Here is a 24,892-nt window from a genome sequence, read left to right on the forward strand (position 1 = left end):
TGCTAAAGAGTTGATGTTGGACAAGGAAGACAACGTAATGGGTTATGTTTTCTCACATCTCAGTTAAAGTATATTGTCATGGATCATTCAAACATGTTGAGCTTGCCTTTCCCCCTCATGCTAGCCAAATTCCTTGCACCGAGTAGAGATACTACTTGTGCTTCCAAATATCCTTAAACCCAGTTTTGCCATGAGAGTCCACCATACCTACCTATATGCGGTATTTACCTGCCGTTCCAAGTAAATTTGCATGTGCCAAACTCTAAACCTTCAAATAATAATCTGTTTTGTATGCCCGAATCGCTCATGTAGCGACTAGGGGCTGTCAGTATCTTCCATGCTAGGTGAGTTATTCTCACGATGAGTGGACTCCTCTCATCATTCACGAGAAAATGGCTGGTATTCTGTAGCGACCAGACCTCAAATGGCCTGTGCTGCTGTGCACCAGTGTCATCCCTGGATCAGTAATGCTGACACGCACAGTACAAATGGAGGATTTATAACAGAGTAGCAATCACACACTTATTACATCGAATATCTCCAAAGAGAATAAGTATGATAAACATGGCTTAAGGCCATCTAATAACGATAACAGCGGAAGACTTGGAAGAATAGTGAGTCCATCAACTCCAGCGGCATCACTGAATATAAGACCACGACCTAAGGCACCTTACTCGTCGTCTGAAAAGTCTGCAACATGAAACGTTGCAGCCCGAAAACGGGTCAGCACATAGAATATGCTGGCAAAGCAACACATAGAGAACAATGAACAATGATAAGGCTATACTATATGCATATATGGCTGGTGGAAAGGCTCTATGGTTACAGTTTTTGCGAAAAGCCAATTTTATCCTACTACAAAGGAATAAATTTTATTTAACTATCATGGTGGTTGAAACATTGAGAAGGTACCTCCAACTCAATCCCAATTAAGTAACATCATTAACCCAACAAAATTAATTATAAGTATCACGGTGATGAGATTCAAATGATAATCCAGGTACTAGATACTCAAGTTGTCCATAACCGGGGACACGGCTAATCATGATCAGTTTGTACACTCTGCAGAGGTTTGTGCACTTTTCCCACAAGACTCGATCGCCTCCGCTTGATTCTCGCACTGCATGATGTTTGAGAAATGGATGACCGAGACACAGTCTTTCAGAAACAGTCACTCTCTACTCTGGATGGACCGGTACACCTACTTTCCCCTACATCTGCTAGTCCACCTCTTCAAGAGATCCTGTAACCTACTTAGCTATGCTAGAGCCCATAATAGCTTGCGGCTGCACACGGAAGTTTCTAGCATGAATAATATTATGATCCCTTTGAGCCTGGGTGGCGGACCTTATACATACAGACAACACTGGGTTCTCCAGGTGCCTCAATCCACCCAGATGTGAGTTTTAGTTGCCACCTTAAGTTGAACCATTATTAAACACTCACATCTGTCATGAATATCTCTCAAACCCAATCCACGTCTACGAGCATAGCATGGCAATATAATAGCAACGTAGAAGTAACTCCCAAGGGTTTGACAAAGTAAAACAGGTAATAGGTACTACCTCAACTACTTCCCAATACCCACAGTTTAATTAGATCCTAATCATGCAAGGTGTTTGAGGAAATAGATCTAATGCAATAAAACTGGGTATGAACTGGGTATGATCAAAGTGTTACTTGCCTTGTTGATGATCCGCAAAACCTAGCGAGTGGAAGTAACAAGCGGCACACTCCGGGTACTCTATCGCAAACAAACAAGCATACAATCAGTACTCATCTAATGCACGGGTAAAACTCGAATGAAAGATCCAACCAGAAAGTTCAACTTAAGAACTCCGGTTTGCAAAAAGAATCAACTCGAAAGAAGCAACGAAAGTCAAACGGCGAAAGAAAGAAACTTCGTTTGCTAATCTGGATCTAGGTCAAATTTTACTGTAGCAAAAACTTGTTTGAGTAGATTAATCGGAAAGACAATTTCGAGACGAAACTCTAGGCGCTTGAATCGCCTGATTCCGATAAACGAGCGAGAAGTTAAACAGATTCGAAAATTCGATCAGAAATCGAATCTGAGAAAAATAACGAGAAAATCCGTCGAAAAAGAAAAACAGACGAACGGTTAAATAACGGACGTTCGTTAACAGAGAAAAACCGACGAACACGTTCGTTAAAACGAACGGTTCGGTGAACGCTCGTAAAATAAGAAAACCGAAAAAAAACCGATCTACGGTTTTTTTAAAGCAAAAGGTTTTTTTTTTCAAAAACCGGTCAACACGAACGGGTAGTACCTCGTCGGGCTTCTCCGGCGAGGGGCTCCGGCGGGGCGCGGGCTCGGCGCGAGGGGCGGCGGGGGTGCGGGGCTCGGGGGAGGCGGCTCCGGCGGCGAGGGGCGGGGCTCCGGCGGGCGGGCGGCGAGGCAAAAGCGGCGGCGGCGGCGGCTCCTACGGCGGCGGTGATGGTGAAAACGGGGGGGGGGGGAAGGGGGTATATATGGAGGGGGGGCTAGAGGCTTGGGGAAGGGGGCAAAGCCCGAGGCGGTGGCGGCGTCGTGCTCCCGGCGGACTCCGGCGGCGTGGGGAAGAAGGAGAGCGCGGGTGGGCTCGGCCCAGTCGGCGCGGGCGGTATTTTTGTTTTTTTTTTTAAATATGCTCCGCGGAAAATATTGCGTAGAAAAATAAATAAAAATCAGAAAAATATGAAATAAAAGTTTCCCGTCTAGTTAGAAAATCTAGAATAGGGTGAACATTTTTAAAATCAAAAATAAATATTTTGAAAACATGCATATTTTTAAATGCAATAAAAATTGCAAATAAAATCCAATAAATTCAAATAATGATTTTAACATTTTTCCTCCAGTATTTCAATTGTTTTGGAGAAGTCATATTTTCTCCTCTCGTTTATTTAAAATTGAAATATTTTTCCGGAGAGAAAAATAATTAAAATCCCAATCCTCGTTGAAAAATCAAATAAGAAAATTCGAGAAAATCCCCAACTCTCTCCGAGGGTCCTTGAGTTGCTTAGGATTTATCGAGGATTTGTCAAAATGCAACAAAACATGATATGCAAATGATGATCTATGTATAACATTCCAAATTGAAAATTTGGGATGTTACAAACCTACCCCCCTTAAGATGAATCTCGCCCTCGAGATTCGGGTTGGCTAGAAAACAGGTGGGAGTGGTTTTTCCGTAGATCTTCCTCTCGCTCCCAGGTGGCCTCATCTTCTGTGTGGTGACTCCACTGAACTTTGCAAAACTTGATAACCTTGCTGTGGGTAACTCGGCTGGCATACTCGAGAATCTTCACTGGTTTCTCCTCATAAGTCAAATCACTTTCCAACTGAATCGCTTCCAGTGGCACAGTATCTCTCAGCGGTATCTCAGCCATCTCTGCGTGGCACTTCTTCAACTGCGAAACGTGAAATACATCATGTACTTCAGACAATCCTTCGGGCAATTCCAGCTTGTAGGCAACTTCTCCCATACGTTCCAACACTCTGTATGGTCCGATAAAACGAGGCGCTAACTTTCCCTTAACTCCAAAGCGCTTCACTCCTCGAAGTGGTGATACTCGAAGATACACTCTGTCTCCGATTTCGTGAACTGTCTCCTTGCGTTTAGAATCAGCATAACTCTTCTGCCTGGACTGGGCTACCTTGAGCCTATCGCGAATCAACTTCACTTTCTGTTCAGACTCCTTAATCAAATCTGGTCCAAACAACTGACGGTCTCCAACTTCGTCCCATAACAACGGTGTTCTACACCTCCTTCCGTACAAAGCTTCGAAAGGGGCCATCTTCAAACTGGTTTGATAACTGTTGTTATAAGAAAACTCCGCATATGGCAAATTGTCGTCCCAACTTGATCCATAATCTAGCGCACATGCTCTCAACATGTCCTCCAAAATCTGGTTGACTCTCTCGGTCTGTCCATCTGTCTGCGGGTGAAATGCTGTACTAAATTCCAGCCTGGTTCCCAATGTTTCATGTAACTGCTTCCAAAACTTCGAGGTAAATTGGGTTCCTCTGTCTGATACAATGGTCCTCGGAACTCCATGCAAACATACTATCCTGGTCATGTATATCTTTGCCAACTTAGCACTGGTGTAAGTGGTCTTCACTGGAATGAAATGAGCCACTTTCGTCAAACGGTCGACTACAACCCATATCGAGTCATAGCCTGAACGGGTCCTGGGTAATCCTGTGATAAAATCCATGCCTATTTTATCCCACTTCCATTCGGGTATCGGCAATGGTTGTAGCAATCCTGCTGGCTTCTGATGCTCTGCCTTCACTCTCTGACATACATCACAAACTGCTACAAACTCCGCAATATCCTTCTTCATTCCGGTCCACCAGAAAGTATTCTTCAAATCCAAATACATCTTGGTATTCCCTGGGTGAATCGAGTACGGTGAATCATGGGCTTCTTGCAAAATCAACTTCCTGATCTCCGGATCATTTGGCACATATACGCGGTCCTCGAACCATAAGGTATCGTGCTCATCCTCACGAAATCCCTTGGCTTTTCCTTTGCTCATCTTCTCCTTTATCTCTTCAATCTCCTTGTCTGTCTTCTGAGCTTCTCTGATCCTTTCCATCAAGGTAGATTGAATCTCCAATGTCGCTAAATAGCCTCTTGGGACTATCTCCAAACATAGCTCACGTAAGTCCTCGGCTAACTCCTGAGGTAACTCTCCTGTCATGATGGTGTTGATATGACTCTTGCGGCTCAACGCGTCTGCTACTACGTTAGCCTTTCCAGGGTGATAATGCAATCTCATATCATAGTCTTTGATGAGCTCCAACCATCTCCTCTGTCTGAGGTTTAACTCCTTCTGCGTGAAAATGTACTTCAAACTCTTGTGATCCGTGTACACCTCACAATGGTTTCCGATGAGAAAATGTCTCCATGTCTTCAATGCATGCACCACGGCTGCTAATTCCAAATCATGCGTAGCATAATTCTTCTCATGGGGTTTAAGTTGTCGTGAAGCATACGAACAACTCTTCCTTCCTGCATAAGCACTGCTCCAAGTCCTCGACGAGAAGCGTCGCAATAAACTTCATAGTCCTTGCGTTGATCTGGCAGAATCAACACTGATGATGTAACCAATCGTTTCTTCAACTCTTGGAAACTAGCTTCACATTCCTCAGTCCAATTGAATTTGCTGTCCTTCTTCAATAGCTCAGTCATGGGCTTAGCAGTCCTTGAGAAATTCTCGATAAACCTCCGGTAGTATCCTGCAAGTCCAAGAAAACTCCGGATTTCTCCAACTGTCGTGGGTGATTCCCAACTTGTCACTGTGTCAACCTTGGCAGGGTCTACTGCTATTCCTTCTCCAGAAATAACATGTCCAAGGAATCCAACTTCCTTCAACCAAAACTCACATTTGCTGAACTTGGCATATAATTGATGTTCCCTGAGCTTCTCAAGTACCAATCGTAAATGCTCGTCATGCTCTTCTTCATCCTTGGAAAATATTAAGATATCATCAATGAACACCACGACGAACTTATCCAAAAACTCCATAAACACTTTGTTCATCAGGTTCATGAAATAGGCCGGTGCGTTAGTCAGTCCAAATGACATAACGGTATACTCATACAATCCATATCTGGTGGTAAATGCTGTCTTGGGTATATCCTGCTCTCGAATCTTTAACTGATGGTATCCTGATCGTAGATCGATCTTGGAAAATACTTTAGCTCCTTGCAGGCGGTCAAACAAATCATTGATCATCGGCAGTGGGTACTTGTTTTTGATGGTCACTTCATTCAATCCTCGGTAATCAACAACCATCCTTAGTGATCCATCTTCTTCTCCACTAGAAGTACTGGTGATCCCCAAGGTGACGAACTTGGGCGAATATAGCCTTTATCCAGTAACTCCTTGATCTGCTTCTTAATTTCCTCCAAATCCTTTGCGGGCATCCTGTACGGTCTCTTAGATATTGGCCCTGTGCCTGGCAAAAGTTCAATCAAAAACTCAATGTCTCTATCTGGTGGCATGCCTGGCAACTCTTCTGTAAATACATCCGGATAATCCTTCACCACTGGTACTTCCTCCTGTACAACTCCTGATAAGGAATTCACTTGAGTCCTCTTCGGCATATGCCTGGATAGATACTTGATCCTTTTTCCTTCCGGGGTGGTAAGAAAAATTGTCTTGCTGGCACAATCGATGTTTCCTCCATACAACGATAGATCGTCCATTCCCAAAATCACATCCAAACCTTGTGATTCCAAAACAATGAGATCAGAGGGGAATACATGCCTTCCAATGGCCAACGGTATCTTAAAACATCCTTGGGTGGCCATATACTCTGCTCCTGGCGAGGTCACTAACATGGGGCTTTTGAGAACTTGGGTGGACATCTTAAACTTGTTTACGAATCCCCTTGATATGTATGAATGCGATGCACCAGTATCGAAAAGAACAGTTGCAGTAAATGACTTAACCAGAAACTTACCTATTACTGCATCAGGCTGAGCTTCAATCTCCTCCACGCTCACGTGGTTCACATGTCCTTTGTTGAACGGGTTCGGCTTCTTCCCAGAGCTTCCATTGCCGTTCCCATTTTGGGCTTCAGGACAATCAGTTGCATAATGTCCCGTCTTCTGGCACTTGAAACAAGTAATGTGACTTAGATCTCTCTTGGTTGGGGTAGATGGGTTGGTGCGGTTCTGTCCATTTCCTCCTCCATTCCCATTACCATTCTTGGAGCCATTATGGTTGTGCGAACTACCTCCTCCATGGGTATGCTGAAACTGTCCTCCCGGCTTCGGGGTAAACCGTGGCTTCTGCTGGGCTCCAGAATTATACTTCCCTTGTCCATACTTCCTCTTACGGTTTTTAATCTGCTGTTGCTTCCCTTCAATCATGAGAGCTCTATCTACCAGCTCCTGGTAGTTGTTGAAAGTTGCTACCATCAACTGCATACTCAGCTCATCATTCAATCCTTCCAGAAATTTCTCCTGCTTGGCTGCATCCGTAGCAACGTCATCTGGTGCATAACGTGCTAACTTACTGAAATCTTCCACATACTGGCCTACGGTGCGTCCCCCTTGGCGTAGGTTGCGAAACTCATGCTTCTTCATAGCCATAGCTCCTGCTGAAACATGAGCTATACGGAAAGCTTGCTGAAACTGGTCCCATGTGACAGTGTCAATAGGGTGCGTGGCTGTATAATTCTCCCACCATGATGCTGCGGGTCCATCTAGCTGATGTGCGGCAAAACGCACTCTTTCCGCATCTGTGCATCCTGCAGTGGTTAACTCCCTTCCAACTTTGCGGAGCCAATCATCTGCTACAATCGGCTCGGTGCTACTGGAAAACACTGGCGGGTTTAGCCTTAAGAAACGGGCTAAGTGGTCAACAGGTGGTGGTGGCGGTGGGTTGTTATTGTTGTTGTTGTTGCCTTGGTTCTGAACTAACACTTGCATCAAGGCATTCTGTTGCTGAATCAACTAGGTGATCTCTGGCGGGAAAACAAATCCGGTGTCGCGTCTCGGAGGCATCTGATAGGTTTAGAAAAGATGAGAATTAAGAATAGAATGAGGTCTAGAGGGAAAACACTACCCATATGCTCATGAGACAAATTCAATCAATATCACTCAATCAATCCAAACAAGGCAAAACAATCGATCTAACTAGCGTTACAAAGTGCTTGAACTATACTACTAAATGGGGGAAAACTACTACTGATATGGTAGTCTACTAAAAATTCTGATCCGTTGAAGACTCCATGATGTCTGATCCAGCTTCATCAATCCATTCGCCTTCACTTGGTTCCGAGTCGGTGTCGTCGATGATGATGTAGTTATCCGGACAAGTGCATTCGTCGACTTCTGCTTTTGGCACTGGATTTCCCACGAATGCTCCAATCTTATTCTCCAGGTCGTCGATCTTCCCGACTAGTGCGTTGATTTCCTCCAAGTAGTCTTCACGTGTAGTCTTGAGTTCTTCTTGGAGTTCCTTGATCTTCGTGAATGCCTTCTTCAGTTCTTCCTTGTCCGTGCATATCTGATTCTCCTGGCGTCGAATATGTTGGTTCTGCTCCTGGATGAAAGCTGCAATTGATCCATCCTTCTTGGTCTTGATCATCTCCCATTGCGCGTCTCGACGTCCACAAATTTGATAAATCGTATCCTTAAGCTCCTGGTGATAGACTTCTCCAATGCGTCCCATGGCGATATGTGCGGCCATGCTCTTCCCTAAGCTCCAAGTTGGTGCTTCGAAAACCAATCTCATGGGTTCCGTAATTGGCGCAAACGTCCTTCCTGGAATGATAACTTGAATCTTCCAGCTCTCCTCTTCAGGTAAGGTAGCGTTGCATGTTCCGGTGACACTTGGTATTCCTATGTTCAAGTACTTGGTGACTTCCTTCAAATGTCGTCCAAATGGCGTGTCTTCATCTGGTTGCATGAACTTGCTCCTTGCATTCGCCATTCCTAAAAGAGTAGAAGGTGGAGAGGGGTCAGAAATGAGAAGAGAGAAGTTTTCTAGGGCTTAAGCTTAGTGGTCGTGTCCTATAGTCAGCGTGTGCTCTGATACCAACTTTGTAGCGACCAGACCTCAAATGGCCTGTGCTGCTGTGCACCAGTGTCATCCCTGGATCAGTAATGCTGACACGCACAGTACAAATGGAGGATTTATAACAGAGTAGCAATCACACACTTATTACATCGAATATCTCCAAAGAGAATAAGTATGATAAACATGGCTTAAGGCCATCTAATAACGATAACAGCGGAAGACTTGGAAGAATAGTGAGTCCATCAACTCCAGCGGCATCACTGAGTATAAGACCACGACCTAAGGCACCTTACTCGTCGTCTGAAAAGTCTGCAACATGAAACGTTGCAGCCCGAAAACGGGTCAGCACATAGAATATGCTGGCAAAGCAACACATAGAGAACAATGAACAATGATAAGGCTATACTATATGCATATATGGCTGGTGGAAAGGCTCTATGGTTACAGTTTTTGCGAAAAGCCAATTTTATCCTACTACAAAGGAATAAATTTTATTTAACTATCATGGTGGTTGAAACATTGAGAAGGTACCTCCAACTCAATCCCAATTAAGTAACATCATTAACCCAACAAAATTAATTATAAGTATCACGGTGATGAGATTCAAATGATAATCCAGGTACAAGATACTCAAGTTGTCCATAACCGGGGACACGGCTAATCATGATCAGTTTGTACACTCTGCAGAGGTTTGTGCACTTTTCCCACAAGACTCGATCGCCTCCGCTTGATTCTCGCACTGCATGATGTTTGAGAAATGGATGACCGAGACACAGTCTTTCAGAAACAGTCACTCTCTACTCTGGATGGACCGGTACACCTACTTTCCCCTACATCTTCTAGTCCACCTCTTCAAGAGATCCTGTAACCTACTTAGCTATGCTAGAGCCCATAATAGCTTGCGGCTGCACACGGAAGTTTCTAGCATGAATAATCTTATGATCCCTTTGAGCCTGGGTGGCGGACCTTATACATACAGACAACACTGGGTTCTCCAGGTGCCTCAATCCACCCAGATGTGAGTTTTAGTTGCCACCTTAAGTTGAACCATTATTAAACACTCACATCTGTCATGAATATCTCTCAAACCCAATCCACGTCTACGAGCATAGCATGGCAATATAATAGCAACGTAGAAGTAACTCCCAAGGGTTTGACAAAGTAAAACAGGTAATAGGTACTACCTCAACTACTTCCCAATACCCACAGTTTAATTAGATCCTAATCATGCAATGTGTTTGAGGAAATAGATCTAATGCAATAAAACTGGGTATGAACTGGGTATGATCAAAGTGTTACTTGCCTTGCTGATGATCCGCAAAACCTAGCGAGTGGAAGTAACAAGCAGCACACTCCGGGTACTCTATCGCAAACAAACAAGCATACAATCAGTACTCATCTAATGCACGGGTAAAACTCGAATGAAAGATCCAACCAGAAAGTTCAACTTAAGAACTCCGGTTTGCAAAAAGAATCAACTCGAAAGAAGCAACGAAAGTCAAACGGCGAAAGAAAGAAACTTCGTTTGCTAATCTGGATCTAGGTCAAATTTTACTGTAGCAAAAACTTGTTTGAGTAGATTAATCGGAAAGAGAATTTCGAGACGAAACTCTAGGCGCTTGAATCGCCTGATTCCGATAAACGAGCGAGAAGTTAAACAGATTCGAAAATTCGATCAGAAATCGAATCTGAGAAAAATAACGAGAAAATCCGTCGAAAAAGAAAAACGGACGAACGGTTAAATAACGGACGTTCGTTAACAGAGAAAAACCGACGAACGCGTTCGTTAAAACGAACGGTTCGGTGAACGCTCGTAATATAAGAAAACCAAAAAAAAACCGATCTAGGGTTTTTTTAAAGCAAAAGGTTTTTTTTCAAAAACCGGTCAACACGAACGGGTAGTACCTCGTCGGGCTTCTCCGGCGAGGGGCTCCGGCGGGGCGCGGGCTCGGCGCGAGGGGCGGCGGGGGTGCGGGGCTCGGGGGAGGCGGCTCCGGCGGCGAGGGGCGGGGCTCCGGCGGGCGAGCGGCGAGGCAAAAGCGGCGGCGGCGGCTCCTACGGCGGCGATGATGGCGAAAACGGGGGGGGGGAAGGGGGTATATATGGAGGGGGGCTAGAGGCTTGGGGAAGGGGGCAAAGCCCGAGGCGGCGGCGGCGTCATGCTCCCGGCGGACTCCGGCGGCGTGGGGAAGAAGGAGAGCGCGGGTGGGCTCGGCTGGGCTTGGCCGAGTCGGCGCGGGTGGTATTTTTTTTATAAATATGCTCCGCGGAAAATATTGCGTAGAAAAATAAATAAAAATCAGAAAAATATGAAATAAAATTTTCCCGTCTAGTTAGAAAATCTAGAATAGGGTGAACATTTTTAAAATCAAAAATAAATACTTTGAAAACATGCATATTTTTAAATGCAATAAAAATTGCAAATAAAATCCAATAAATTTCAAATAATGATTTTAACATTTTTCCTCCAGTATTTAAATTGTTTTGGGGAAGTCATATTTTCTCCTCTCGTTTATCAAAATTTGAAATATTTTTCCGGAGAGAAAAATAATTAAGATCCCAATCCTCGTTTGAAAAATCAAATAAGAAAATTCGAGAAAATCCCCAACTCTCTCCGAGGGTCCTTGAGTTGCTTAGGATTTATCGAGGATTTGTCAAAATGCAACAAAACATGATATGCAAATGATGATCTATGTATAACATTCCAAATTGAAAATTTGGGATGTTACATATTCGGGATGCCCAGTCCCATGATCAAAAGATCAAAATCAAATCAAAAATAATTGCAAACAAAACTCCACCAGGATTGATGTTAGTTGGAGGCACCCGTTGTTTCGGGCAAGCCATGGATTGATGATTGTTGGTGGAGGGGGAATAAAAACTTTACCATTCCGTTTGGGAACCGCCTATAATGTATGTAGTATGGAAGATATTGGGAACTCTTGGTTGTTATGTTGACAATGAGACCATACCTCTCAAAATTATTTTCATCTCTATTTCAAAATCGAGCTCTGGCACCTCTGCAAATCCCTGCTTCCCTCTGCGAAGGGCCTATCTTTTACTTTATGTCTTCTACTTTATGCAAGAGTCAAGGTGATCTTCAACTTTCCCTTTTTCATTTTATCCTTTGGCAAGCACCTCGTGTCGGAAACATCCTCATACATATATCCAATTGGATGTAAGTTAGCATGAACTACTATTGCTGACATCACCCAAAGGTGAATACGTTGGGAGGCAACACTATAAGCCCCTATCTTTCTCAGTGTCCAATTAAAACTCCATAACCATAAGTATTGCGTGAGTGTTAGCAATTGTAGAAGACTATATGATGGTAGAGTATGTGGAGTTTGCTAAATTAAAGCTATGACATAGACCCTTCCTGGAAATAAGATGATTGTAATTGTTTGATGACTAAGAATGAAGTTTTCTAGTTTTCAAGAAAGTTTATGGTATGTGCTTTAACATGTGAATAGCTTGTTACTTGATTTTGAGAAGTTTTATGAGATGAACTACTGTTATGACATATAATCATGCTAGAAAGGGTGATTGAAATTATCATTGATCAAACTTGTGCACCTGCTAGCATTCAAACTTCATAAATTCTTTCTTTTATCATTTACCTACTCGAGGACGAGTAGGAATTAAGCTTGGGGATGCTGATATGTCTCCAACGTATCTATAATTTATGAAGCATTCATGCTATATTATTATATGTTTTGGATGATTATGGGCTTTATTAAACACTTTTATATTATTTTTGGGACTAACCTATTAACCGGAGGCCCAACCCATATTGCTGTTTTCTTGCCTATTTCAGTATTTCGAAGAAAAGGAATATCAAACAGAGTCCAAACGGAATGAAACCTTCGGGAGCGTTATTTTTGGAACGGAAGCAATCCAGGGAACTTGGAGTACACGTAAAGGGTGCAACGAGGAAGCCAGGAGAGGGGGGCATGCGCCCCCTACTGGGCGCGCCCCTGTCTCCTGGGCCCCTCGTGGCTCCCCTTACCGACTTCTTTCGCCTATATATTCCCATATACCCTAAAAACATCAAAACAAAAAATAGATCTGGAGTTCCGCCGCCGCAAGCCTCTGTAGCCACCAAAAACCTCTCAGGACCTTGTTCCGGCACCCTGCCGGAGGGGGGGATCCCTCACCGGTGGCCATCTTCATCATCCCGGCGCTCTCCATGATGAGGAGGGAGTAGTTCACCCTCGGGGCTGAGGGTATGTACCAGTAGCTATGTGTTTGATCTCTCTCTCTCTCTCCTGTTCTTGATATGGCACGATCTTGATGTATCGCGAGCTTTGCTATTATAGTTGGATCTTATGATGTTTCTCCGCCTCTACTCTCTTGTAATGGATTGAGTTTTCACTTTGAAGTTATCTTATCGGATTGAGTCTTTAAGGATTTGAGAACACTTGATATATGTCTTGCCATGCTTATCTGTGGTGACAATGGGATATCACGTGATCCACTTGATGTATGTTTTGGTGATCAACTTGCGGGTTCCGCTCATGAACCTATGCATAGGGGTTGGCACACGTTTTCATCTTGACTCTCCGGTAGAAACTTTGGGGCACTCTTTGAAGTACTTTGTGTTGGTTTGAATAGATGAATCTGAGATTGTGTGATGCATATCGTATAATAATGCCCACGGATACTTGAGGTGACAATGAAGTATCTAGGTGACATTAGGGTTTTGGTTGATTTGTGTCTTAAGGTGTTATTCTAGTATGAACTCTATGATAGATTGAACGGAAAGAATAGCTTCGTGTTATTTTACTACGGACTCTTGAATAGATCGAGAAGAAAGAATAACTTTGAGGTGGTTTCGTACCCTACCATAATCTCTTCGTTTGTTCTCCGCTATTAGTGGCTTTGGAGTGACTCTTTGTTGCATGTTGAGGGATAGTTATATGATCCAAGTATGTTATTATTGTTGAGAGAACTTGCACTAGTGAAAGTATGAACCCTATGCCTTCTTTCCTACCATTGCGATACCGTTTGTGCTCATTTTTATCATTAGTTACCTTGCTATTTTTATAATTTCAGATTACAAATACCTATATCTACCAGCCATATGCACTTGTATCACCATCTCTTCGCCGAACTAGTGCACCTATACAATTTACCATTGTATTGGGTGTGTTGGGGACACAAGAGACTCTTTGTTATTTGGTTGCAGGGTTGCTTGAGAGAGACCATCTTCATCCTACGCCTCCCACTGATTGATAAACCTTAGGTCATCCACTTGAGGGAAATTTGCTACTGTGCTACGAACCTCTGCACTTGGAGGCCCAACAACGTCTACAAGAAGAAGGTTGTGTAGTAGACATCAATAATCACCCAGTTACGTTGTGACGTTTGGTAGCTCACAAAGTGTTCCTCCGGTAAACGGGAGTTGCATAATCTCATAGTCATAGGAACATGTATAAGTCATGCGAAAGCAATAGCAACATACTAAACGATCAAGTGCTAAGCTAACGGAATGGGTCAAGTCAATCACATCATTCTCCTAATGATGTGATCCCGTTAATCAAATGACAACCCATGTCCATGGCTAGGAAACATAACCATCTTTGATCAACGAGCTAGTCAAGTAGAGGCATACTAGTTACACTCTGTTTGTCTATGTATTCACACATGTATTATGTTTCCGGTTAATACAATTCTAGCATGAATAATAAACATTTATCATGATATAAGGAAATAAATAATAACTTTATTATTGCCTCTAGGGCATATTTTCTTCAGTTCCCCCAAGAGGAGAGGATGATGTAGCACAGCATCGGTAGGTATTTCCCTCAGTAATGAAACCAAGGTATCGAACCAGTAGGAGAACCAAGCAACAAAACATATTTTTTTGGAACGGTGCCAGAAACGACTAGTTGAAGGGATAAACTTGTAATAGATTGAAATAATAGATCGCAAATAAAATAAAGTGCAGCAAAGTATTTTTGTATTTTTTGGTTTAATAGATCTGAATAAAAACACAAAGGAAAAGTAGATCGCAAGGCAAATATATGAGAAAGAAGACCCGGTGGCCGTAGGTTTCACTAGTGGCTTCTCTCGAGAAAAATAGCAAACGGTGGGTAAACAAATTACTGTTGGGCAATTGATAGAACTTCAAATAATTATGACAATGTCCAGGCAATGATCATTACATAGGCATCACATCCAACATTAGTAGACCGACTCCTACCTGCATCTACTACTATTACTCCACACACCGACCGCTATCCAGCATGCATCTAGTGTATTAAGTTCATGGAAAAACGGAGTAATGCAATAAGAACGATGACATGATGTAGACAAGATCTGTTTATCTATATGGCGGTAGATATAGATCCCGTCTTTTTATCCTTAGTAGAACCGATACATACGTGTCGGTTCCCTTTCTGTCACTGGGATCAAGCACCATAAGATCGAACCCACTACCGGGCACCTCTTCCCATTGCAACATAAATAGATCAAGTTGGCCAAACAAAACCCAAATATTGGAGAAGAAATACGAGGCTATAAGAGATCAAAGAAACTCAAATAACTTTCATGGATATAAAAAGATATAACTGGTCATAAACTCGAAATTCATCAGATCCCAACAAACACACCGCAAAAGGGTTACATCTTATGGATCTCCATGAGACCATTGTATTGAGAATTCAGCGAGAGAGAGAAAGCCATCTAGCTACTAACTACGGACCCGCAGGTCTACAAAGAACTACTTACGCATCATCGGAGAGGCACCAATGGAAGTGGCGAACCCCTCCGTGATGGTGTCTTGATTGGATCTGGTGGTTCTGGACTCTGCGGCGGCTGGATGAATATTTCGTCGACTCCCCTAGGGTTTGTGGATTTTTGGGGTATTTATAGAGCAAAGAGGCAGTCCGGGGGGCACCCGGGGTGGGCACAACCCACCAGGGCGCGCCTGGGCCTCCTGGCGCGCCTTGGTGGGTTGCGCCCTCCTCGGGGCACCCCCAGGTGCAACCAGGGCCCATCTTCTTCCTTCTGGCCCATCAAAAATCTCCAAAAAGTTTCGGGGCATTTGGACTCCATTTGATATTGATTTCCTGCGATGTAAAAAACATGCAGAAAACATAAACTGGCACTGGGCACTATGTCAATAGGTTAGTACCAGAAAATGATGTAAAATGACTATAAAATGGTTATCGAACATCCAAGATTGATAATAAAACAGCATGGAACAATCAAAAATTATAGATACGTTGGAGACGTATCATTTCCTCTCGGACCACGAGCCTTCTAGTGAGCTGCTCTGGTATGTGAGGGGTGTGTGTCCAATTTCTTTACCACATCATCTTGGTGGCATGACATTACATCAACCAAGGTTTCATGTGTTTATGATTTTTTAATTTTTGGAATTAAATGCCATGTCACTCCATGCATACGTATGCATGTGCCCATGCCGTGAGATAAATATGTTTGAAAATTCCTTCTAATTTACTGCACATGGAATTAAGTCGCACACAAGTACACAAATATGATTTTTCAAACCGTTTTGGTTAGCCGTTGCATGTAGATGTAGTTCAAATTTGAATTACGGTCATTAAATGGCTAGAAAATACATTAAATGTCTTTAAAAGGTCAAATTACCCCTAGAATTTTCCAAAAATTTACATTACAGTTCTAGTAGTGCATGTTAGACGTAGAAAAAAATTGAAGGCCGTAAGAGGAAGCTATCTCCCGTTCGTCATCAAACCTGCATTGTTCCCTTGATACGTCTCCAGCGAATCTACTTTTTCTCACGCTTTTCCTCTTGTTTTGGACTCTAATTTGCATGATTTGAATGAAACTAACCCCGGACTGACGTTGTTCTCAGCAGAACTACCATGGTGTTGTTTTTGTGCAGAAATAAAAGTTCTCGGAATGGAACGAAACTTTGCGAGGATTTTTTATATCAATTATAAGAATTTCTGGAGCCAAGACCTGCCGGAGAGGGGCACCTGGGTGGGCACAACCCACCAGGGCACGCCCCCTCTCCTAGCGCGCCCAGATGGGTTATACCCACCTGGTGGCCCCGCTGAGGACCCTCCTGATACTATAAAATTACATATTACCAGAAAAAAATGAGAATGAAAGAATTATCGCGTTTCACAAGACGGAGCCGCCGCCAAGCCCTGTTCTTCCTCGGGAGTGCAGATCTGGAGTCCGTTTGGGGCTCCGGAGAGGGGGATCTTCGTTCTTAGTCATCACCAACCAATCTCCATCGCCAATTCCATGATGCTCCCCACCGGGAGTGAGTAATTCCTTCGTAGGCTCGCTGGTCGGTGAGGAGTTGGATGAGATTCATCATGTAATCGAGTTAGTATTGTTAGGGCTTGATCCGTAGTATCCACTATGTTCTTAGATTGATGTAGCTATGACTTTGCTATGCTTAATGCTTGTCAATTTGGGCCCGGGTTCCATGAACTCATATCTGAACCATTTATGAATTCATCATTATATCAATGTCTTAGATCCGATCTTCCAAGTTATAGTCACCTACTACGTGTTATGATCCGGCAACCCCGGAGTGACAACAACCGGGCCCTCTCCCGGTGATGACCGTAGTTTGAGGAGTTCATGTATTCACTATGTGTTAATGCTTTGTTCCAGTTCTCTATTAAAAGGACGCCTTAATATCCCTTAGTTTCCAATATGGACCCTGCTGCCACGGGAGGGTAGGACAAAAGATGTCATGCAAGTTCTTTTAATAAAGCACGTATGACTATTTACGGAATACATGCCTACATTATATCGATGAACTGGAGCTCGTGTCGTATCGCCCTAGGTTATAACTGTCACATCATGAATATCATCCAACAAGTCACCGATCCAATGCCTACGAATTTATCCTATATTGTTCTTGCTAAGTCACTACTGCTGCTGTTACTGTTGCACTTGCTACAAAACTACTGCTATCACTGTTACTGTTATCGTTGTTGCTGTCACTACTATCAAAACTATCATATTACTTTGCTACTGATCACCTTGCTGCAGATAATTAATCTCCAGGTGTGGTTGAATTGACAACTCAGCTGCTAATACCTTCAAATATTCTTTGGCTCCCCTTGTGTCGAATCTATATATTTGGGTTGAATACTCTACCCTCGAAAACTGTTGCGGTCCCCTATACTTGTGGGTTATCAAGATCTTTTTCTGGCGCCATTGCCGGGGAGCATAGCTATATTTGTTGAGTCACTTGGGATTATTATCATATTATCACTATGAAGAATCTGAAGGATCCAAAGACTAAGATATTTCCCTCAAAGACGAGGGGAGGTAAGGAACTGCCATCCAGTTCTGCTTTAGATTCACCTTCTGTTATGAGTAAACTTGCAACACCACCACATGCTATCAACTCTAATATGTCACAAGTTATTGCTGATGCTACTTCTGCTATGGATAATGCTTATGATGATGCTAGTACCTTGCTTGATAATGATGATGTGCCACTTGGTGAATTTCTTGATGCACAAATTGCTAGAGTAATACAACATGATGTTGTTGAATCTGATGATGAGCTTGAAACTGAAACTCCTGAAACACCTGCTAGAGCTAACCTTTCTAGATATGAATTGCCTATGGTACCGGAAGGTTATGTTATGAATGAGGAGACAACTAGAGATATTCTTGCTTGTAAGGATAGAGATGATCTAGAGAAATTACTATGCAAGTATAAAGAAAAATCTCTGAATGCTAGAATGAAGTGTGATCCTAAGTTTGCTACTTCACCTATATTTATTGATGATAGGGATTATGAATTCTCTGTCGACCCAGAGTTAATTACTTTGGTTGAATCTGATCCTTTCCATGGTTATGAAACTGAAACTGTTGTGGCACTTCTTACTAAGTTGAATGATATAGCCACCCTTTTTACTCATGATGAGAAAACTCGCTATTACTTTATTCTCAAATTATTTCCTTTCTCATTAAAGGGTGATGCTAAATCTTGGTACCATACTCTTGCTCCTGGTTGTGTGCGTAGTCCCCAGGATATGATTTACTACTTCTCTGAAAAATATTTTCCTGCTCATAAGAAACAAGCTGCCTTACAGGAAATATTTAACTTTGCTCAAACTAAAGAAGAGAGTCTCCCACAAGCTTGGGGGAGTCTTTGTCAGTTACTTAATGCTTTTCCTGATCATCCTCTTAAGAAAAATGAAATACTTGATATCTTCTATAATGGGCTAACCGATGCTTCTAGGGACTTCCTAGATAGTTGTGCTGGTTGTGTTTTCAGGGAACGAACTATTGCTCAAGCTGAAGAATTATTGAATAACATATTGAAAAATTATGATCATTGGACTCTTCCTGAACCACCGGCTAAACCCACTCCAAAGAAGAGGGGTATATTATATCTTAGTCCTGAAGATATGCAAGAGGCAAAGAAATCTATGAAGGGTAAAGGTATTAAAGCTGAGGATGTTAAAAATTTACCTGCTATTGAAGAAATACATGGGCTTAATACACCACAACTGCCTAAGGTGGTAGAGGTAAATTCTCTTATGAAATTCAGTGATAATGATAAACATCACAATATGCATCCTAGCCAATGCCTTTATGAGTTTGAAAACTATATTAGAAAATAAGATCACTTCAATGCAAATGTTTGAAACAATTGAAATACAATTCTGATATGATTGCTCGCTTGAGTGACTTGTTATTTCGAATATCAAATGACGTTAGAGGTGTTGGAAAACATGCTTCTATGGTTCAAACCCAGCTAGAACAAGTTGCTAAATCACAAAGAGAATTACTGGATGAAATGAATCATAATATGCATGACTTTGCTGTTAGATTTGCAACTAGAGGAGGTAAAATGACTTAGGAACCACTTTATCCTGAGGGACACCCAAAAAAAATTGAACAAGATTCACAAAGAAATAACACTAGTGCACCTAGTCCTTCTAAAAAGAAATAGAAGAAGAAAAATGATAGGACTTTGCACACTTCTAGTGAACATGAAATAGAAAAACCTCCTAATAATGAAAATGAAACCTCTATCTCTGATGCCGAAACTCAATATGGTAATGAACACTCGCCTAGTGATAATGAAAAATATAATGATGAGGTTCATGAAGACACTCAAACAAATAATGAAAAAGAACCAGATAATGATGTTGAGATAGAACCTCCTGTTGATCTTGATAACCCACAACCTAAGAATAAAAGATATGACAAAAGAGACTTTGTGGCTAGGAAACTCGGTAAAGAAAGAGAACCGTGGGTGCAAAAACTTATGCTTTTTCCACCCAAGTCAACTAAAAAGAATGATGATGAAGAATTTGAACGCTTTGCTGAAATGCTCAGGCAGTCTTTTTGCGTACTCACTTGACTGATATCTTGAAAATGCCTCCTTATGCAAAGTATATGAAAGACATCATCACAAATAAGAGAAAATACCGGAAGCTGAAATCTCCACTATGCTTGCTAATTATACTTTTAAAGATGGAGTACCTAAAAACTTGGAGATCCGGGAATACCAACTATACCTTGCTCTATCAAAAAGAATTATGTGAAAACTGCTTTCTGTGATTTAGGAGCTGGTGTTAGTGTTATGCCTTTCTATTTATATAAAAGACTTGACTTGTATAACTCACACCTACTAAAATATCTTTGCAAATGGCTGATAAGTCAATGGTACGTCTCCAACGTATCTATAATTTATGAAGTATTCATGCTATTATATTATCCTTCTAGGATGTTTTATATGCATTTATATGCTATTTTATATGATTTTTGGGACTAACCTATTAACCTAGAGCCCAGTGCCAGTTTCTGTTTTTTCCTTGTTTTTGAGTATCGCAGAAAAGGAAAACCAAACGGAGTCCAATTGACCTGAAACTTGACGGAGCTTATTTTTGGACCAGAAGAAGGCCATGGAGTAAAAGAGTTGGGCCAGAAGAGTCCCGGGCTGCCCACGAGGGTGGGAGGCGCGCCCACCCCCTGGGCGCGCCCCCTACCTCGTGGACATCCCGAAGACCCCCCTGACTTGTTCTCGACGCCAAAACCTCTTATATATACAGAAACCTCCAGAAAATAACCTAGATCGGGAGTTCCGCCGCCGTAAGCCTCTGTAGCCACCGAAAACCAATCTAGACCCGTTCCGGCACCCTGCCGGAAGGGGGGATCCCTCACTGGTGGCCATCTGCATCATCCCGGCGCTCTCCATGACGAGGAGGGAGTAGTACCAGTAGCTATGTGTTTGATCTCTCTCTCTCGTGTCTTGAGGTGATACGATCTTGATGTATCGTGAGCTTTGCTATTATAGTTGGATCTTATGATGTTTCCCCCCCTCTACTCTCTTGTAATGGATCGAGTTTTCCCTTTGAAGTTATCTTATCGGATTGAGTCTTTAAGGATTTGAGAACACTTAATGTATGTCTTGCATGTGCTTATCTGTGGTGACAATGGGATATTCACGTGATCTACTTGATGTATATTTTGGTGATCAACTTGCGGGTTCAGTGACCTTGTGAACTTATGCATAGTGGTTGGCACACGTTTTCGTCTTGACTCTCCGGTAGAAACTTTGGGGCACTATTTGAAGTTCTTTGTGTTGGTTGTATAGATGAATCTGAGATTGTGTGATGCATATCGTATAATCATACCCACGGATACTTGAGGTGACATTGGAGTATCTAGGTGACATTAGGGTTTTGGTTGATATGTGTCTTAAGGTGTTATTCTAGTACGAACTCTTGAATAGATCGATCCGAAAGAATAACTTTGAGGTGGTTTCGTACCCTACAATAATCTCTTCGTTTGTTCTCTGCTATTAGTGACTTTGGAGTGACTCTTTGTTGCACGTTGAGGGATAGTTATATGATCCAATTATGTTATTATTGTTGAGAGAACTTGCACTAGTGAAAGTATGAACCCTAGGCCTTGTTTCCTAGCATTGCAATACCGTTTACGCTCACTTTTATCATTAGTTACCTTGCTGTTTTTATATTTTCAGATTACAAAAACCTATATCTACCATCCATATTGCACTTGGATCACCATCTCTTCGCCGAACTAGTGCACCTATACAATTTACCATTGTATTTGGTGTGTTGGGGACACAAGAGACTCTTTGTTATTTGGTTGCAGGGTTGTTTGAGAGAGATCATCTTCATCCTACGCCTCCTACGGATTGATAAACCTTAGGTCATCCACTTGAGGGAAATTTGCTACTGTCCTACAAACCTCTGCACTTGGAGGCCCAACAACGTCTACAAGAAGAAGGTGGTGTAGTAGACATCAGTCAACTGCCATACCTATCGGTATCTGTGAGGATGTGCCCGTTGTTGTTGCTAATGTTACTATTTTGACTGACTTTGTTATACTTAAGATGCCCGAGGACGACAACATGTCCATTATCCTTTGTAGACCCTTCTTGAATACTGCAGGGGCTGTTATTGACTGCAATAAAAGCAAGTTCACTTTTCGTATTAATGGTAATGAGCATACGGTGCACTTTCCAAAGAAACAATTCCAAGTGAATGGTATTAATGTTATTGAAAAATCTACGACAATCACTATTGGAAGTTTTCAAATACCTTTACCTGCTGTCAAAAAGAAATATGAAATGCTTATTGTTGGGGAGATGCAAATCCCCATTGAGGTAACTTAGTGATTTACGAAAGTTCTTCGGTTTCATGCTAATCGAAAGTGGTTGTTAATAAGACTTGATCAACCTTATTAATGAATCATTTTTGAACATGAAGTTGATGAATTTAGTAAGCACTACCTTCTGCCCCTACTTTTTGTTTTCTGTTTCTAGTAGTTAAATAAAATTAAGTGCCATGTTTTGTCTGTTTTCTGGATTTTCCGTGCAATAAAAAATGACCCAAAAATAAAAGTTCTCAGAATGCCCCGAAAATTTTATAAGATTTTTTTCTGAATATTTAAGAATTTTTGGTGCAAATAATACCAGAGGGGTGTGCACCAGGTGGGCACAACCCACCTGAGCGCGCCGGCACCCCCTGGCGCGCCCTGGGGGGTTGTGGTCCCCATGTGGGCCCCCTCACTTATCTCTTTAGCCCACATCATCACTCACCTCGAGAGAAAAATCCCCATTGCTCTCTCTCCCGTGTTCTTGAGCTCAAACCCACGGATTTCGATCTCTTTGCTCGAAGCTCCGTTTCCGAAACTGTTTCGGGGGATTGTTGCTTGGTATGTGACTCCACCATTTGTCCAATTAGTTTTTGTTTTAGTGGTTTATACTTTGAATAAATAGCTACTCTTGGTGTTGCTATAGATGTGCTTGCATGTTGAATTCTTAGTGTTCTAAGTAGTTTGAATGCTTGCTATGGCCTCTATGTATCCCTATGAGTAGTTGCTATCAATTTTGTGAAGTTTTGTTGGAAAAAATTTGTGAACTAAAAATTAAGATTTTTGTTCGTAGGAAAACTTGTACGCAGACATGAATATCTTCAGGAAATTTGGCTCTAAGAAGAACTCCAAGGGTGTTATTGGGGAGTCTTTTGCAGTGATCTCCACCCTCGGAGGTTGGTGGAGGTACGGCCGTGCGAATGGCTGCATACCCCGTTCCTGCAAGAGGCTGGAATTCATGAGGAGTTCATGCAATTTATTGCTAATGCCGGCCTCACCGACTTCATCGCAGATGAGTGTGACCAACACCAAATCCTCACAAACATCTTTGTTCAAGGTTTTACTTTCCTGCCTAGAAATAATCCTCCTGAAGTGAGCTTTGACTTATATGCTGAGAACCATCAGATACCACTTACTGAGTTTTGTAACATATGCATGATCCCATCTGGTGGGAGCTTGACTGAGCCTAGGCCGGCTGAGTTTGAGGCCTTCTGTCGCACTTTGACAGTGGGTGATGAGAGAAGAGTGTCAACCATCACTGCTGGTGGCTTACATTTTCCTGCTGTTCGTTACTTTGCATTCTTCATTACCAAATGCTTGCTTGCCAGAGTGAAGGTGGGTGCACTTAGTTCACCAGACCTTGCTGTTTTACCTCGTGCAGTAGAGGGCGACAACACTTATAGCTTGGGAGCTATCGTGGCTCGTCGCCTCCATCTTAATAAATCTCAGGGTAAAATACATGGTGGGATTTTTGCTACTCGGTTGGCGGCTCACTTAGAGGTTGAGATACGCCCTCATGATTACCCCTTGACCAAGGTTTACCTATACCAAGCAACCATGGATCACCATCACTTTCTTACACATGATCGTCCTTATATTGCCATTCCTTATAACCTGGTTTATAGCATTGAAACTCGTGATGTTATCCCCTTGCCTGCACCTGCTTTGTTTGATTCTGTTGCTAGGGGCGGATACCAGATTATGCCTGCAGCCATCCTCGCCTACTGGAAAGCTCACGCTGTTGCAGAGGCTGCTCAGGCACCTCAGTGGTGGGATGAGTGGATGCCCGCTCCTCAAGATCCCTACTACCCTCCAGGCTACTGATCGATTACCAACTTAATTAGGCCAAAAGCCTTAGCTTGGGGGAGTACGTGTTTCTCACCGACATTAGATTCATGTTATATCATTCTATTTGTCGGTGTTCACACTCTTTCATTGTATCATCCATGCTTAGATTTATTTTCTTGCTTTCTTCTTGTGTGTTTGAGAAAACTTTAGAAAAACCAAAAAATTAGTTGTAGTAATTTACTTTCTATGCATGCTTAGTAGTAGCACTAAAAAGAAAATCCGAAAAGATTTCCTTGTTCTTATTTTGCTTGTTGGGAGCTCTCCCGTGTAAATAGTTTTTCTCATTTTTGCTTTTGCTTTTTATTTACTTGTTGAAGAAAACAAAAAACTCCAAAAATATTTCGATGTATTTCTCTGAATTTCTTTTCTTCTTATTCGAGTTGTACCGAGGAGAAGACCACGATGAAAATGTTGAGTGGCTCTCATATGAATAATTGTTGAACTAATAAAGAGCCCATTTTACCTTGTCTTCTCCTGTTGAATAAAATGTTTTGCAGATTCCAGCTTAGTCCATGGCACTCTTGCACTATTATTATTTTCATATCATTCGGTCGTGCAAGTGAAAGGCAATAATGACGATATTCGATGAGCTGGCCGTGGCAAATAGAAACTGGTATGAACTCGACTTGTTCTGTTTATGTAAATATGTTTAACCTAGTATCCAGGCTTCAGCCCGTTATGATTAAACATGTTTGCAATGACAATTAGAGATTATAGTTTCTCATGCCATGGATAAGTAGCTAGGAGTTAATAATGATTTATCTTGGATATCAACATAGCGTTAAAATGATTGTGATGTAGTATGATGATATGGTATCCTCCTCTGAATGTTTGAGTGGCTTGACTTGGTACATGTTCTTGCATGTAGTTGAATCAAGACCAACATAGGCTCTATAATATTT

The sequence above is a fragment of the Triticum aestivum genome, chromosome 1D, assembly GCF_018294505.1.
Source record: "Triticum aestivum cultivar Chinese Spring chromosome 1D, IWGSC CS RefSeq v2.1, whole genome shotgun sequence".
In the NCBI taxonomy this organism is placed as follows: Eukaryota; Viridiplantae; Streptophyta; class Magnoliopsida; order Poales; family Poaceae; genus Triticum; species Triticum aestivum.